The sequence below is a fragment of the Pinus tabuliformis genome, chromosome 3_1 (genome assembly GCF_031772625.1).
Source record: "Pinus tabuliformis cultivar Carrire ecotype Pingquan chromosome 3_1, CPIR1, whole genome shotgun sequence".
Classification (NCBI taxonomy): domain Eukaryota; kingdom Viridiplantae; phylum Streptophyta; class Pinopsida; order Pinales; family Pinaceae; genus Pinus; species Pinus tabuliformis.
Genome location: NC_142301.1, coordinates 331556908 through 331571339, shown reverse-complemented (window position 1 = coordinate 331571339; position 14432 = coordinate 331556908).

Genomic DNA, 14432 nt, shown 5'->3' with positions numbered 1-14432 from the left:
CACGGAATTATATACATAAAAAACAATAAGATAAAACATACAAGTTAGAAAAAAAAAAATTAGAAAGCCTTTTTTTCCGTCTCTAAAATGACACTCATGCATTATAAACTCCCTAACCTAGTCTATTGTTGTTTGTATTTACAAATGCCTATGCTAGTTCTATTTATATTTTCAATGGAGAAATGTGATTTCTAGTCGGAATGACCTTTTCTTAATAGGATATGATTTTTGTTAATCCAAGTCTAGAAGAAATTGGTCTATTCAAATTCCTCATCAAATCTTTGTACGGAAACGCCTTCTTTAGTTGAATTCTGTTACTATGTATGGAAGTAATCTTTAATAAAAATGGAGAAAATTGAGAGAGTCTGCATCGAGTCATAACAAAAATGAAAATTAGAAAATTAAGGGACTCTTTATGTCTTACATGGTTTGTATTATTCTTGGATGGTAACTTCACATCAAAATGCAACTAGAATAACAATAGTTCAATTTTTACTAACAACAGAAAGTTCCCTCCAAATTTTCTCTTTTTATTTTGGGATTTTTTTGTTGGGTATCAATTTTCTTTGCAAAATAGTTTTTGGGAAGATTTATCTAAACAATGGCATTGTTGTTCTAGATTCTATATGCTATCCTAGTTCTTCAAGAAAATTCCCATTTTAAGAATAATGTTCAAGCTTGAGTAAACTGTTATTTTATGAATAAAAAGGCTTTTTTCTTGTTGTGTATCAAGTTTCTTCATACAATGGTTTTTGGGAAGGTTTATCTAAACAATGAGATTGTTGTCCTAGCTTTTGTATGTTCCACGGGTTTTGCAAGGAATTTCCCATTTTTTTAGGAATATTATACAAACTTGATTAAACTGTTATTTTTGGATTTTGTTGGACACCTAATCCTAAATGGGTTAGTGTGGAAGCCGAATAGACCAAAGCAGTCCAAGAGACCTTGGGATCTGAAACCCAAGAGTCACATATTGTACTATAAATGTATATCTCATGTTAATAAAAAATGTATTGCATGTTTTATCTTTCATATTGTCTTTGCTGTCCATGTGTGTTTAACATGGTATCGGAGCTGGTACGTTCATAACCTTCTCAATATTGTGTAAGCCACTTGTTTTTGTGGCTTGTGTAAACCAACGCTTCTATGTCTTAATGAGTTTTTTTATGGTCCATCTCTGCAAATTAGTTGGAAGTCGTTGAACTTGTATATGTTTGGAAGTTTTTATGGTATATAAAAATCATTAAGTGGCGTATTGTGTTGAGAGTGGAACCTTATACAGTGCATATTTCCTGTGCATTAAAAACTGAAACTTGAAGGGGTTGTATTCCTTTATTTGGGCCGGCATGCATTATGTCATAAATAATTAGTTCTGAAATTTCTAATCTGTGTCAGAAGCGTTTCAACGCTGTTGTGCTACTATGTTATAACGCCTCTATTGATTCCTTCGCCTCCCAACGCTCCTTGTAACTGCTCTCTGCCTTGACAGAAAACATGTCTTTGATTCCTTGCAATGTGCACCTACTCTAATGCTTTGAATTCTGTTTGAAAACCTTGGCACCCCTTAGAACTTTATTTTTAGTATGCTATCCCTATGCATGCGCTGCTCTGTCCTGTCAGATAACAATTCACGCCTTTGAAACAGTCTATCGGCCAACCCATGATTGACATATACAAATTCCCGCAACAACTCTTTGGTTCATATGCGTTGGTTGAATGCTACTAATATGCTGGTCAAAGCATTCAGGTGGACTGGTTAAGCATTTCTTCTTGCGTCCGATTGGCTCCCTTTACGGGATTGGTTGAGAAGTTGTTACATGACGGTTACATTTTGAGCTGCAATAAAATGGCAATTTGAATGATCATGAATTTCCTCAGGACAATGATTATTGCAAACCCTGGTGCATTGAGTGTTTGTAACGCCCCTTACCTGCTCATCCCAACACGGCTTGTTTAGCATTCTTGTCAAGTAAAAACTCAAATCCATCACCGAGTCCAGATCTTCCTGCAGTTTAACCACTTTTGCAATTTCCTGCTGAATGGACTGAATGTAATCCGCTTCTGAAATCTTGTTTGATTTGTATTCACGGCGAACTCTGCGAAGTTCTACTGTCTGAGGAAAGGACCCAATTGTGGTCGTTGGAAGAATTGGGAGGTTCAACTTTTTCTGCTGCTCATCTAAACGAGCAACGACAGGTGTAGCTCACCTGTGATCAGAGCCTTTTAGTGCTTCAGCAGCTTATTGTTCACTCTAGGAGAGGTCTTTCTCGAAGATATAGCAGCTGCGTTGGCAGTGAAATATGCCTGATCTGCTTGACACAACAAAGGTAATGCGTGTTGAAACCTTGTGAAGAACTGTGGTTGATTGTAAGTTGGGTAAAGGATTCCATTTGGAGCATCGATTCTTGACCGTGGCAATCGATACAAGTTTCGATCCTTCGCTGTGATGATTGATTGTATTTAACGCATATTTCAAATTTAAATGGATTGTTGTTAGGTTGATTGAAAGAATCGATGCCCAAAGAAAAATCAATACAGATTTTAATTAGCACTCCTTTGATTGCTAAGCATTCAACCAGTTAACGACTTCAGTTTGCCTTTCTGTATATTTAAACAATTCTGCTTTGCAATAGCATGGAAGTGTTTTGAAAGGATTTTGTAAAACTGTGATGGTTATATATCCATGTAGATAGAAGTCCAACTGCAGGTTTTGAAATCGTGGACTTCACATAAACCACTATCCTTATTACTCAGCAACCGGCTTCAATAGTGACTCTGGTTTTCACTGTGTGTTGTATAAACTTCTAATCAAATTCAATTAATGTTGAATTCATAGGCTGTTTGGTTCATTGTGGAATCATTGCTGTATTGGGTTATATGAATGTGAATTCAAGGTGTCTGGAGGTGTCTGGTGGGCGTTTATTCTTGAACAGATTCGAGTTGAATCTGCTAATATATACATGATTGATATTGGGTCGAAAATACAGAGTTTTGTGCTGGTTGGGTCGATTAATATAATGTCGAATGGAATATGGGCGCATTGTTTCATGGGTTCAAGTCATATATGCATGAATTGAGTCATTGGATTTGATTGAAGATTTCAGAAGTTCTAAATTTGCCATGTCAGAGATTCCGTTATAGATGGAAGCAAATCCTTTGGAAGAGCATCCATTTCTTGCACAAAAAAAAAAATCAAAACAGTCTATGCATTTTCTGTCATTGGGAAGTGTTTTGGATTGAAAAAGGGTGAGGTATTTCGTTACCAGGCGCATGAGAAGCTTCACTGACCTGGAAGAACTGTCCTCCCTGGCGGGCCTTCCCAGTATGAAAAACAAAGCTCTAACATAATCCGTCACTGCCTGTCCCGGATTTTGAACCCTGGACCTCTTATCAAGATAATTTAGAATGGTTTCATCATCGTTGGAGAGTATCAGAGTTTCGAGCTTTATTGAGCCCTCAGAAAAGGCCGAAGATTTGACGTGATGGATTATTTGGTCGTCGAAGTCCATCTGTAATATGCAAAATTGCTCTGTTTTTCTGTGAATTGGATTATTGTTGAATTGAAACTCTCATATACAGTGATTGATTAATTGTGAAATGGTTTTATAATCATAATCTGAAAGATAGCTTCTGCATAGTGTGAATTTGCCAGTAATTGCGATTTGGGTAAAAGCATGGAGTTCCTCCCGTTCGGCGGAAAACGAAAACTGCTCTTCAGCAATAGAGAGCGACTTGTCTAGTTTGCAGAACAGTGAAATGGTTTGGTAGCGCTAGAGAACACATACAGATCAAAGGAAGATATGTATTGATTTGATTCCTAATTAGCAAGTTTCGTGGTATTATAGACCGAAATAGTGTATTTTCTTAAAGGTTGTTCATATCAGAGATTTTTATTGAAGTGTTGTTAATAAGATGTCGAAATAAATCTTTTCTCGGTCTAGCAACAAAAGATGATGCAAACCACCATCCACGCAGTGCAGTAGCAAATGAACCAATTAAGATTATAAGAAGAATTTCCACAAGAGTGTTTTTTGATGGTATTAAAAGCATTTGCTCTCTTCTTCCGTTCTCAAATCTCTGCTGACAATATCAATAATCTTGCCACCACATTTTGGAACTAAAATATATGTTGTGGATACAATGAAAAGTGCCACAGTTGCAATAGTTTGCTCATTAAGCCACCAGCACTTGCCCTGCGTTTTTCTTTAATCTGCAAGATTTTCTTTGTGTAGCTTGAAGATATTTAGCAGCTGATAGTTTTGCAGCAGTCGAGGGATTTCTTCAAAATATTAGAGGATTCAATATAGAAGGACTCGGTGATATTTGTATATTTTTCATAGTTTCAAGATATCTCTGGTTGTTTTTTTTCCCTTTAAGCTACAGGGCTTTCTTGTGTAACTTGAAGATATTTAGCAGCCGACATTTTTCTGTGGGATTTTGGAGGATTTTTAAGGTGTGGAAAAATGGCTAAGCTTGAAAGAATATTAGAGTTATTGAGAACTCTAATCGTATCCACTGCTGACAGCGCAATCATAATCAATAAAGACATTATTGCTGACATTCAAAAATGTATACAAAATGCACAAGAAAAGATAGAGTTTTTGCAGCTTGAGACAAAGCTACAGCAGGAAGAATTACACAAGTGGAGTCATCATTCTGAACCTGTTTCTGTTCAAAAGATTGAAACAGACTCCGATAAACAGCAAGACAATAATGTTACAGTTCATTCAAATAAAGCAGCAGTTGTATATGCAGATGCAGAAACTTAGTTTGCACTTCCCAATCCCATCATCAGACCTTGGGAACAGCTTGTCCACAACAAGCATAGAATTGGTCTTGGATATGACAAGGACTTGTCCTTTCATATTCCAGACTATGCCAAGCCCATTCAGTTTCAGAGTGCTGGATTCATTCATGACAGTTCAACTACTCCTCATGACAGTTTAGCTTCAACTGTTCCAGACTCTGCCCCTCTTCCATAGCAACAACAATAACAACAACAACAGATCGTGAAATGCCAACACTGTGACCGAGTTGGCCATCTGAAAGATCACTGTTTTGATCTTCATTCATGTAAGCACTGTCATAAAACCAGCCATTCTTCACACAGATGCTTCAGAAACAAACGTCCTGCAAGAACAAAGGTTCATCTTGGATGGATCGCTTCTTGGCAATGGGCATCAACAGCCAAGAAGATATTCCAAACACATGTCAGAACTTGTTCCAGAATATTGAACAGTCTTGCAGTTGAGTTTTCTCCATCATCTCACCTTGTATCTGACAAGGGGGGAAATGATGGTCATCTACAAGCTTCAAAGCCACATCAAGCGAGCCTGAGCCACAACCTGCCACACCAGTTTCAGAGTTGTAGCCAGAGACAAAGATGCCCGTGAACATGCCTTCAGTTGGCAATCTGGGACACTTCCTCTAGCAGAAGACTTCAGCTTCTTGCCAGCTTTGGAAGAATTCCAGGAACACAATTGAGAACACTTCCTCTAGCAGAAGACACCAGCTTCTTGCCAGTTTTGGAAGAGTTCCAGGAATTGCATTAAGCATTCCAGAGTTGTTGGTCATCCTTAAACCATCACAGGTTGAGACTTCCCTTTTCAGGTTGAAGTTTTACCTTTTATGCGGGGTGAGACCTCCCTTTTATGGTTGAAGGTTTCCCTCTTTAAAACAATAGGATCACTTCCTCTAGCAGAAAACTTCAGTTTCTTGCCAGTTTTGGAAGAGTTCCGGGAACTGCACTAAGCGTTCCAGTGTTGGTGGTCATCCTTAAACCACTGCCCTTTATACCAACATTTCATAGAGCACATTCAGCCTAGTGCTGCCATGCATTTTTTGTACATTTTGTATTACAGCTCTCTTCTTAGACTCATACATAACCCTTCGGATTAAGGGGGGAATGTTGGACACCTAATCCTAAATGGGTTAGTGTGGAAGCCGAATAGACCAAAGCAGTCCAAGAGACCTTGGGATCTGAAACCCAAGAGTCACATATTGTACTATAAATGTATATCTCATGTTAATAAAAAATGTATTGCATGTTTTATCTTTCATATTGTCTTTGCTGTCCATGTGTGTTTAACAGATTTAAAAACATCGAGTTCATGTATTTCAAGAGGGCCAGGTTGTAGAAAAGTTTTAATTCCTTCATATAGACATATTAGAAGCAGATATATACTATTATTAGAAGCAAAGATTTTTTGTTTTGGGTAGATAAAGACGTTGTTCCATGGCGATGAATAAATTAGTATTATTACAATTATTCTTTAGTGTAGTTGATTTTTAACACCTTCCATTATTCATGCTTGAGTTCAAGTATATTTTTTTGTCAATTTCTATAAGATTGTTATTTCCAAGTGCTTAACAATTCATTTTTTATTGAATTTTTGTGTCTCAATACATTTGTTCCATCTGGGTTTGCATCTTTCTAAAACAATGTGACTAATAACTGGAATTATTAAACTGGATATTTGTTTTGTTAATTTCTATATTTTCTCCTTTCTGTGTTTTTCAAACACAATGTTGTCCAATAATTGTAGTTATTGAACTAGATACCCATTTTCTCGTTCTATGTTCAATGACATTTGGGGATTGGGAGTTTGGAATGGATGGAGAGATCCCAAAAAATAATTAAAAAATACTAATATTTTAATTGTTCTACAAAATGTGAGGCTTAGACATTGTTTTGTTGGGGTTCAATATACTTGTTCCATTCCGGTCTACATAGGTAGGGTGTTTATTTAGAGGCTCATTGTCAATATAACTATTCCATATAAAATATATTACAAAGAGATAGTAACAAAAATATGATAGAATGCTTTTGTCTAGATTTAATCTGTAACTCGGCTTGCAATTTAAAAGGAAAAATAACTAGCACCCTTTCTTGACTAGTAGAGAATTACACTAATTATATTGTATGGTAGTAGTGCTTTCATAACAATTTTTTGTTTCTGGTGACCCTTAGGTGTAGTGTGTTGTTATTTCTCCTATATTTAGTTGTTATTCTTCGTGTTTTGCTTCAAAAAATAGTTTCTTATTGTAACCTCCATCTTTTGAAATTTATTGTAAATTATCGATTATCACATGTGTGTGTTTTGTTTTATGTTATAACCAAAATGATGACGGATGCAAAGGTCAGGAGTGTAGCAAAGGAGACTCCAAATAAAAATGATGAAGCCAAGTATGTGAAATTTATTACCATCGATAAAAATTATTTGTTATGTTTTTTGTTTCTATAGTGAGTCTTTTTTCATGTTCAATTCTTTGGAATTTTCAGAAAGAAGTTTCTTAGTGTCAAAGAGAAGCCAAACAAGAAGTAGATCAAACCCAAAGCAAACAATATGTAGTTGGGGACATTGATTAAACCTTGAACTTAGGATTTTAATGTTAGGATGTACAAAACTACGAATGCGAACAAAATGTTAAAATGACCAATGAAATTGTTTCATTGTGTGGTTTTCTGCTTATTTAATTGTGAACAAGTTTATGTTTCTCTATTTATGATAGGACCATGAGTTGGAAGCTATGGAGTTCCATTATCTTTTGTTCCAAACAATCGTTAAAAATAAACATTAGATTTGAAGGCATTAGAGCCTCAATGGCTGCATCTCCTCATAGGTTGGAATCCTTGAAATATGGGATGCAAAAATCCAATGAACTTGTTTGTGTGGGGGCTCTTGGGGAAAGTGGCTACACTAGTTCAGACGTACGAGGATTATTTCAATGAAGTTTCATCCTATCTCTCATTTGAAGCTATATATTGTCTTTTAATAATTTGGGACGGGCTTGAAAAATGATATACAACTCTAATAGGCTTCCCCTATCTTCTATAGGATTTATACTTGAAAGAATTTCTATAGCTGTAACAATCATCGAAACTCACTCTCACTGAATCGCATAACCCTTAAGGAAATATTATTTCTCTGCTCAACAACCCATGGGAATATTCTCCACTGAGAGTGCTCTTAGTGTGATTTCATGTGTTTTATGACACCAAAATGGCCAAATAAAAGTGTAATAGATGCACAAAAGGAGGAGCTTGAGGTGTAGAAACATACCGTTATGTCTAGAATCTTAGGGATGTTAAGCAGGAGCTCATGTACTCACTAAGGCTCTTATGTGAGATCAAATTCTTTGTGTTTTTATTTACCTCAATCTAGCCCTAAATTGGAGAGAGAATACAATCGTTGAGAGATTGCTTTAGCTCCAGTGAATGGTGCTACAACATAAATGGACTTCACTCCTTTGAGTAAGATATTCATGTGAACTATTAATATTAGAACAAGATAGTCTAGTCATACAATTGCAGAGCAGGGTACTTATTTTTCGCTTTTTCTTGATTATATAGCATTATTGTTGTTGCATTTTTATCAAGATTATTCTCCTCTCTCACTATTTCTTTCTAATGAATATTGAATGATTTCGAATCTTGTACTAACTAAGGGGACGGTTATGGGGCCTAAGCCGGGCCATATTGTCCCATTGTTTTAGGGTATGGATGAACCTAGGTGGATGCTTTTGGTATTCCGAAGGTAAGGTAATGAGGAAATTGAAGAAAGTGAGTTCCCACTAATTCCCAACTGAGCCAGCGCAAGAGTTCCATTTGGCTACTCTTTATTCTTGATCTGGGGGCTAATGAGGGTCAAAGTTTAGGTTCACTGCTTTAATCCTTGTGCAATGACTAATATTATGCATTGTATCGATTAGTATAGTCTGTGTTGCCTTATGATAGGAACTAATAACTCTCGAAATTTCACTTGCATTTTTGCTAAGAGGTCATACTCATGAGTCACACAACTAAGTTTTTTGAAAAGAGAGTTTGAGGGAGCGTCTCAAATAGTTGATGGTTTTTGATATTGGGCTGGCCCATCTTTGATGATTTTCATTGTCAAGACCCACATATCATTCCACCTCTATTTCAAATGTTATTATATATATTTAAAAGAATCAAAACACCCCAAAAAACTATCATCATGACCCACATATCATTCCACCTCTATTTCAAATATTATTATATATATATTTAAAAAATCAAAACACCAACCAAAAAACAAAACAAACAAAACTCTCTTCGTCGTCTTGCACCTTTTGATACAAATGCTAATTTTATTATCGAATACTACAAACATGTATGCGATGAAGATGAAGTCAAACATATCTTTGCAAAAAATGATACGTTACAGATTCACCATCTTAATAAAATCATTCTTAAAATAAAAAAACAGTTGTGCATATGCCATACGCTAGTATTTACCACTTAATAAAAACATTAATTTAAAATAAAAAAATAATTGTCCACTGAGAGTGTGAAAGCAAAGTAATCAGCCCAACGGCACTTTCAACCACTTATCTCTAAAAAGATGACGCAACCAAATTAACGATGGACGGTATTTATCAGAAACGTCTGAGATGCGATGGAAGTAACGACGGATGGTATTTATCGCAAACGAAGACGATTGGAAGTATTAATCCTTCGATATTGTACGATTTTTTATCATTTTCTGTGAAATTACAATCATCAAAAGATCTGCAATCATTATGGAAGATACTGAGAAAAGGCCATTGATCTCAGGAATCACGTGGGATGGAAGCAAGCGACAATATCTCAATTGTTGTCTGTTTTCAATGGGGACGCAATTAGGTTTGAACAACGACTACACATACAAAAGGTGTTTGATATTTGATGTTGGACAATAGCCGTTTCAACCCTCGCTACGGCCACCGGTTTGGAATCTTAGAATGACAATGATACAATCCCCCATGTTTGGAATCTTAGAATGACAATGATACAGTCCCCCCATGTTAACACATATTATTAGGATGAGGAGTCCACGTCGTCCATTGCATGTATTTGGGCTCCACATATATCTCATCCATCCATTGTTGAAGGGGATGGATATTCATTGGACCCAACCCTAGGCGTTGAATGCTGGCTGGGCAAGACTAAAGGAAGCCATTATGTGTATGGGCCGTGATGGTGATGATGGGATGCATTATAGGTTTAGGTTTTCTGTTTTGTCATCCCCTGCTTTCCATAACTCATCGACGTCGACATAGCACGCTTGAAAAGGCCGAAAATGGGTCAAAATTCAACTGCGTAGTTACGTACATGGATGGCCATTGTATTCCTGATTCCACTCGCATGTTAGGCATGCTTGCATGAGGCTTCATTGTGAGTAGATTTATAGTTAATAACATTGTAATTTGTGTTATTCTTTTCATTACGATAACTAATACTTGAGAATAATGTTTTGATCATGTGGGGCTGTCTTTTATGGTTAAACCTAAAAAAAAATTATAATATGCTCTGTTGGTTTAAAATCACTTTATACTGAAAATTTATTATTTATTTAAAATTATTAATATATATTTTATAGGAATGTTTTATAAATTAAGTTAATCTAAATGACTGACTAGTTTTATTTTTTATTAAATACTAGTATGGATTCATTTTAACTTTAGATTTATCAAATCAAATTTTTCAAAAAGTAAAATTATGTAAATTTGGAAGAAATGTTTGCAACTCAATAGATTTGACTCTTGTTAGTTCATGGTAAATCTAGAATTAAAATATATCTATTTTGATTTTGATAAAAATATTAATAAAATGTTTTGACATAATTTATTTATGATTCACATTCTCCAAGTTAAAATTTTGGTACATTCTTCTTCATATTCATATGTAGAAAACATATACTAGAAATTGCACCAAAGTAAAGTCTTAAGGCTAGGAAATACTAGCATAGAAGATAGAAGTAAAATTTTTATACAATTTTATTTATTTACTACTGTTTATGTGAGAAAAACATTGAAATTTAAACTTTGCATAATTGGGCTATATCATGGATTATAATTGCAAGATGGGTTCATTGCTAAAATTACTCTCTCGATAATTAAGGGAGTGTTTTATTGAATAGCATCTCATCATTTGAATATAGATGATCTATTTTAAATCTAAATGGTTAATATCAATATACATTTTGTGGCAATTTCTTTTTCGTTTCTTGAATGATTGAATAATGAAATGGCTATTGAGTCTAAATGACTTCTGATCTTACCACTAGGTATCACCATAGATGGCATCCTAATCCAAGAATCTTAGATTAATAAAAATTATTTGAAAGAATGGAATGAAATTATAGAAGAGTTGACATGTTAAAAGCATATATGTAACAAGATTAACAAGAGTCATCCAAACTCAAAGTTGGGCATTCTATGCTCAATGTTTACAAAAGGTAAATCAACAACCACAACCAATTTTGAAAATGAAATAAGCAAACTGAATTAGCATGCTACAAAGTAATACTCAAACACATCCAAAGAAAACTAGGAGTTCCCTCCTTATTGCTAGACAACTTACCAAAGAATCATTGCATGGATCCCTAACTCGTGACTCCTATTTAAGAGTGGATTATGGAACCTACACCTCTTGCTTTAGCATGATATTGAAGTCAACAAAACTAAAATTGATAGTTGGCACCTTTCTAGAAGGGTAATAATAAAAAGATGGATTGCTTCCTTGCCATCAAAAAAAAAAGGCACATCCAACCCATTAAATAATGGAAGCAAGTGGTCATCATTTGCAACAATTTCTTCATTATGAATCTTGAATATAAACTAGATGGAAATATAGTAGTCTGAACAAACATTCATAATGATTGGGAAACTTGTTCCTGGTAATTCATTGAGAAGCTCAAAAGGCAATGGCCAACCTTCTTTAAGCATTCCATACCAAATCTCTATTAATATGACATTGGGACAAGTTATCAAGTACCTCCACCTTTTGCTATGAGATTGAGTGAGTTTAATGGCTACTCAAACATTATACTTGACTTTGCATTCAAGTAAGTTGACCTTACTTGAGAGTTTAAAATTTCTCATTGAGGCATAGTGAAATTGTCCATGGTTTTCAAAATTGTTATGCAACAAAATTTCAAAAGATCATAATAAATTAGAGTCCATACACAACATGTGAGAATGCAAAAAAATTATAATATAAATAAGAGCGATGAGTTACACAATAACTCCTTACATAATAGAGAGTCTCCTCTAAATACCCAAATACATTCATACATCCCAAACACATGTTCCCATAATTATAACTACATAATCTCTATATATACATTTTAACACTTTGCACATGTAACCCCTTTATTAGGTAAACCATTATCACATATACCCTATTACATATATATTTAATTTCATATATGTTCCTATGGAGTCATATCATATGAATTCAACCTCAAATAGACTTCCCTTAAGGTTATACCAAACTTTTATATTAATATTTAATCTATTTTTTTAACTTGAGTGATGTGAATTGTTTTTTAGTTGGATTATTTATTTTGATTGAGTAGGTGAAACATTGAACTTAAATGTAATTTTATGCTTGTTGTTGGGTACGGGAATTGCACTTAAGCAAGCTCCTTCAGCACTTAATTGTCAACCTAGGGGTTTCGTGAACTTAGAGACGAAGCACAGGCAATGCGAGAAGTGGTATGAACTTTTCCTATTCTTAATCCTACTTCTTAAATGAAATTTTGCAGAATCAGTCAAAAAATAATCTTAAAGGCAATCAACACCAAAGCAATTCTAGTGCTGGAATGTAAAAGAATAATTTGCGAGGAAATCAAGTAAAGGAACTTTCACACAATTGGAGGCAATCTTAAATGCTGAAATGAAATACTATGTTTATCTTCAGTATAGATGGTTAACATCTTAACAAGTGGGCCCTTGCAAAGAACTGTTTCCCAATTGATCTTCCTTCTACACCAAGCAACCTGTTCTTGTACTATTGCAATATGCTTGCACTAGTGCTACTTATGTAAAAAATTATATTTTACCTTCTTTATTGAAGACTTATGTCTTTGTGGAGGTGCTCTAAACCTCAAGTCTTAGAGCACTCTATTCCTATGACAGGAGACCAGCTCTTGCATCAAGACAGAGCTTCCTTCACCAAAGTTTCCAATTTACTTTCGAAAGAATTAAAAGATGTGTTGAAAAGAATTGCAATTGCAAGCTAGATTTTGAGATAAATTACACATGAAAAAGAATGCTTTAATTAATTGAACTTTGCAATGAAAGTAAACTTCATAAAGAAAAAACAATTCGGAATAATCAAAGCAGCAGCCAAAGTAATTTTTATGCATCAAACTAACTTTCAGTAATTCACTTAAAGCGTTTCTGTTCCTTTTTTCTTAAGTCATAAAATGCAAGTGTAAAGTATGGTGTTTGTAATAACGTCCTTCCTTAATTGATGTAAAAAATCTTAGATCTTTCAGACGTATAACTCTTAACATTAAGAATGATTACTTGAATTAACAATATTTTTTCTTGCAGGAATAAATGAAATTGTAAGAAGGAAAAGGAACATAACACTTGTTGTGAAGTAAATGAATAAACCGGAGTGTAGGAAACTACATGCGTTGGTACAGAAAGAATCTTCCTGCATGACCTGAGCGGAAGAAAATTAAGACAAAAATTGCAGGAAGGAAATTGCAAGAAGTAATTGCAGGAAAGAAATTGCAAGAAAGAAATAAACTTAATTAAACTTCCAAACTACAGATTTGTTCATGCTTGACTATGAAATGAATTTAACTTAGAACTTTTGAAATAAACATAAGAACAATCCAAGCCACGCAACTGCAAATGAATAAATGTTCACACAAACCTTTTAAATGGAAAAAGCACAAGGGTAAATGAGTTGGGTTGGGTGGGCCCTAGCCAACCAGCTTGTTTCTCGTTTAGGAAACGAAACAGTTTAGCACTTAATCACAGATGAAATAAAAATTAGACAGAACATGAAGAAAACATGGTATGTTCCTTGTAGTAAACTCGATCAGCAAATGTACATGATAATGCAAGTCCAGCCTAGAACCGAAGGTGATACAAAATTACAAAATAAATGAAATTACAAACTCAGAGATCTTTAACTTGGCTCTACCTACGGTCTACATTATATACAGTCTCTCGACCTTAGCCATATTCTGCTAATTACAGTCATTTCCTATTCAAGCCTTTCGGCCGAACGGACTAACAAACAACATTGCAAAACCGGCTAATGGTTATAATAAAGCACAAACTTTGCTGGTTGTAGACCATATTCTTGGCAAGTATCCCTGACTATATGCCACCAATATCCAACCTCAGATAGTCCGCAACCAAACTAGGAGTCATGGATCAAAAATGCCCATGTGGAAGGATTCAAGCTATCACAGAGATCACGTAGCAACATCATTGGCGGTGCAGGAATCTTCCTGCACTGATGACGCTAAAGAATTATTAACACTTAGTTCTTCAATTACTTTTAGGAATGTTAAACATAAGTTACAAGAGATACTAAAAGTTATGAAATCTATGTAAAGTAATTAATAAAGCACTTAATAAATCTTAATTATGAAATACGAAGTATATGTAGGAATAGATGA